Source organism: Montipora capricornis, chromosome 14 (genome assembly GCF_036669925.1).
Source record: "Montipora capricornis isolate CH-2021 chromosome 14, ASM3666992v2, whole genome shotgun sequence".
Lineage (NCBI taxonomy): Eukaryota > Metazoa > Cnidaria > Anthozoa > Scleractinia > Acroporidae > Montipora > Montipora capricornis.
The window spans coordinates 14,479,496-14,484,495 of NC_090896.1; positions in this window are offsets into that span (position 1 = coordinate 14,479,496).

Sequence of the window (5,000 nt, forward strand, 5' to 3'; positions counted from 1 at the left end):
CAATTTGACGATAACTTTCACCACAAGTTGCCACACTTTAACCAAAGGACTTGGAAATAGTAATGCCCTGCTTGCAACTCACATACTATCGACGTGACACATGTCATACGCTAAAATTGTATTTGAAATAGCTTTCATTACGTGTTCAGGGGGCATTCCACTATCCAGTAAAGGATTGAATTTGCGATAAAGCCAAAGAATCAGCACTAAGAAGGCTTGTGAGAGTGATTCAGATCTAAAAGTTCAAAGTATATAAAAAAATAAACCTTGCCTCCCCATTCATTGTCACATTTGGGACACATTCCATGTCACATTAATACGTTGTACTATTGTTTCACTGTTTATTATTGACCATTGTGTTACAAATTGAATGAGATTTTTTTTACTATGTAACAAAATCAACGTGATTTGCGTTTAAGATAAAATAATCCACTTGCTACAAATTTAATGATATAATAAACGTTAATTACAAATTTGTCAAACCTGTGGAGTGGCTGCCAGTATTCTATATGCCCCCCTGCAGTTACGACAAAGAAAACTCCACATGGTCAACTGTGCAGGGTTTTTCTACCACCAGTGTCCTTGTTACAAGTGGAATGAGCCACTTCAAAACACTCGTCAAGAAGTTTCCTGGGTGCCTGTCAAAAAAGAAAGTTCTTTACTCTTCTGATAAAGCTAGGTTCATCTCATAGCATGGAACTGAACCATCTTTGCACGTGTGTAAACAAAAGCCTAAAACCCCCAACGTAAGAGAATCGATTGAATAAGAAGGGAAAACCGTCTGTCTGGAAATTAGAAGCCACACTAGTCAGATTTTGACAAATTCATTGGGAAACACCGTGCTGTTATCTTTAAAGACAATGGGATACTACATGTCACAACAAGTTCTTCAATTTGTCAAGGGCAGATTTCGCTTAAAAAAATACGGTGTCAGAATAAGTCAATATGCTAACTGTATAAAACTGTTTCAAACCTTGGTAAGTTGTTGCATCAACTTGCTTGTTATGAGAACAACTCATTCTAGGAACCTCCAACTTTTCTTCAATCTTTGCATGAGCGGTCTGAGCACCTTCTTTGTCAATTCCTGCAAATGAAGCATCTTCATCGCACTCGTGACAAAATGATCATTTTTAATAATGCATATATAGTATTTTTAAGCATTTAAGAAGTAGGTTAATATATGCAGTGTTGTATAGGCCAGCCCTTTTAGTGACTGTCACATAGTGTTTTTTTTATTTGATATAGAATTAATTATTTTTAAAAGCGCAAGACGACTAGTGTGTCAGCATACGGTACAACGTTACACACTAATTTTTCAAAGCATTAGGACGTAATAATACTGGAGTTCACCCCACATAAGATAAATCCCGTTTAAGGAATCCGGAATCCAAGTTCCACTGACAAAGGATTCTCCACAGTGTGGAATTCAGAATCTAAGGCTGTCTTGGATTACCTTACATGGCCAGATGTAGTCTAGCGATAAAAGATAAGTACCTGAAATGCCACAGTATTTCAAGAAGTCGTGAATTCCATGAGGAATTGAGAGATTCTTGGCTATCGCACAATGATCTTCACAAATGCTGGGATAGTTGATAAGATTTTGGAAACCATCAACCTCGATAGGCACTTTCCACATGCAGGGAGGATACTTTAATGTCCAATTTCCATCAGCTACATAAAGTACTCCACAACCTGTTAAATGAATTGTCAAGGGATCTGTATGTCAATCTCGCATAGTTCGCTAAAAATAGTACACTACGGAGATTGTGTTAGTCTCTAAAGGCGCTGTTACACTGTGAAATGTTTCGTTCAAGTTGTCTCGCAATGTTTTGCCGACACTGTGGCGGGACAAGTTGCACGAAACATTTCACAGTGTGACATACCCTGCAATGGCCAAAATCGTTGCGAGACAAGTTGCAAGAGCTGTTGCCGAAAGTAGAATTAGGTTCTACTTTTCGTGCAACTTGTCTTGCAACGATTTTGGCCGTTGCACGAACTTTTCACAGTGTAAGAGCGCCTTAAGTGGGTAGCGTACTTTTCACATTGATATTAAACTGTTTTTAGCTTTACGCAATTTATTCATTAATTCAGGATTACAATTGTGACAATGAAAAAAACTCTTAAACTTTGCAACAAAATACCCCTTCTAAAGGAAAGTGTTCCTGTCCCAAGTGGAAGCAGGAGGAAGAGTGGGAAGCGAGAATATATTTTCAAAGGTAAAAGTAGACAAGAAACATGTAAAAGAACCTTTTTTCTGACAGCCCTCGGAGCATTCATGAGTGTACAATGTGGTTGTTCTTAGATGCTCAATGTATTCCATTGCATCCTCTTCGGTTCCTAGAAATGGATTTTCATGATTTCTTCTTTGGGTGAAAATCCACTTTTGACGTAATACTAGATCATCAAACTCCTCGTAAAGCCGCGTAAAGCCTGTGGTATTTTAAAATACAGAGGAAGATGCGCCGGGCGTCTGAGAAAAAATAAGAAAACTCAAAATCGCCGGCGATTTATTATTGATATTCCTACTGACTATTTTGTAAGCGAATATAATAATTTGGTAAATGAATCTTACTGGAATACTGGTTCATTATGCGTGAACGAGAGTCAACGCAATCATCTGGACTATTGTTATACGCTTCCGATAGGTGTTGATGTCAACAATCTCATTTATGTCGACCGGATTCATTCACAATCTACTAATCAACCATTGAAAGGAGTAGAGTTTTGTCTCCATGTCAATCCGGCTACTTTGATTCAAATTAACACCTCTCCTCCAAACTCTCTCGATGCACGTCACCTTAAAGTTTGTGTATGGAACGCTCAATCATTAAGGAATAAAACGGCGAGTCCTGTCGATTATATACATGACAATAAATTGGACATCTTGGCAATTAGTGAGACGTGGTTTTCGGATAAAGATGCCGCGGTGAAAGCTGAATGTACTCCGGATGGTTATAAGTTGTATGATGTACATAGATCCGGCCGTAATGGTGGAGGTACAGCTTTGATCACTCGTTCAAATATAATTGTCAAGCAGGTTGTTGCTCCTACGTGGTGCTCTTTTGAACTTTCGGAATGGATTTTAATTGATGGATCTTTTTGCTTACGGCTTGCTGTCGTCTATAGGCCTCCTTACTCTACAAAGCATCCTGTAACAATTTCTTCCTTTGTTTCCCAATTCTCCCAGTACCTTGAATCATTTGTTTTATGCCCATATTGTTATGTGGTGACTTTAACATCCATGTTGATGTTGTGGATAAACCCGATGCAGAATCATTTGTGGACCTACTTGATTCTTTTGGACTAGCTCAACATGTCCACTTTGCAACTCATGTTGAAGGACATATACTGGATTTAGTCATAACCAGGAAAATGGACAGTATCATTCAAGACACACCAATTTTAGGCTCCTCTCTATCCGACCATGCGACTGTATTGTTTAACTTAAAAGGTTTTAAGTCAGAATCCTCTGCCAAGGAAACGTGGTTTCGGAAAATCAAATCGATTAATCTTCCCAAGTTTAAGAACGATCTTCGTAATTCAGAATTGTTACTAAACACTCCTAAACGTCTTGCTGATCTCGTTGGTTGTTTTGGCACTACTCTAAAATCCATCATTGACAGACATGCTCCTTGGCAGAAGAAAACCATGATTCAAAGAGCTCAAGCCCCATGGTTGTCCGATGAGATCAGATCTGTGAAACGTCTCCGGAGGATAGCTGAGCGCAACTGGAGGTCCACAAAGTCTGAATCTGACCGGAGATCTTTCAGACTTCTTCGGAATAAAGCTGTGTTTCTTATGAACAAGTTTCGTTGTGAATTCTATACAGATTTCATCAACAACATCTGTGATAATCAACGTAAGCTTTTTGCTGCTACAAAGAAACTGTTAAATCAGTCAGCAGAATCGCCCTTTTTACAGCACGGCGACAAGTTGGCTTTGGCTAACGACATGGGTTCGTTCTTCGTCAAGAAAATATCCGATCTTCGCGTTAGCCTTGATGCAATTCCGAACTCATGCAGTACTATCAGCCGCCATTCTTCTCAGTGTTCTTCTTCCTTTACTGCTTTTCACCGTGTAGACATGGACTATTTAAGGAAACTTGTGCTTAGAACGCCGACAAAATCCTGTTTACTCGATCCTGTTCCTATGAACATCATGAAAGATTGCCTTGATGAGTTACTTCTGATATTAACAACCATGATAAACCTGTCGCTTGAATCTGGATTTTTCCCTGTTATTTGGAAAGATTCGGTTGTCACACCACTGTTAAAGAAACAAGGCCTTGACTTTGTTTTTAACAATTTTCGACCTATCAGCAATCTTTCCTTTGTTTCAAAATTGGCTGAAAGAGTGGCAGCTGATCAGATCCAGTCCTACTTAAATGAGAATGATCTTTTTCCTACATTGCAATCTGCCTATCGACAGCACCACAGTACAGAAACCGCCCTACTTGAAGTGAAGAATGATGAGCATGGAAGATAAGCATGTCACATCGCTTGTGCTTCTCGATTTAAGCGCCGCTTTTGATACTGTGGATCATCGGATTCTCTTAGATCGCCTTCAATTTGATTTTGGAATTTCAGGTTCTGCACTTAATTGGTTTGAATCGTACCTCTCTAATAGAACCCAGCGTATATCTATCGATGGTGTTCTATTGAATACTTTTAATCTTAAATTTGGAGTTCCACAAGGTAGCTGTCTCGGGCCTCTATTATTTTCTCTCTACGCTAGCAAGCTTTTTAAGATTGTCGAGTCACATCTTCCTAATCTCCATTGTTATGCAGATGACACACAACTGTATATCGCATTTAGACCAGGAAATGATCTGGAGGAAACTGCTGCCTTAACTGCCATGGAATCATGTATTGCTGATATCAGTCAGTGGATGCACACGGATAAGTTAAAACTGAATTCAGATAAGACAGAATGTCTTCTAATTGGAACGCGACAACGACTTCAGAAAGTCAGCAACATCAGTATGTTACTGGTTGGCGACT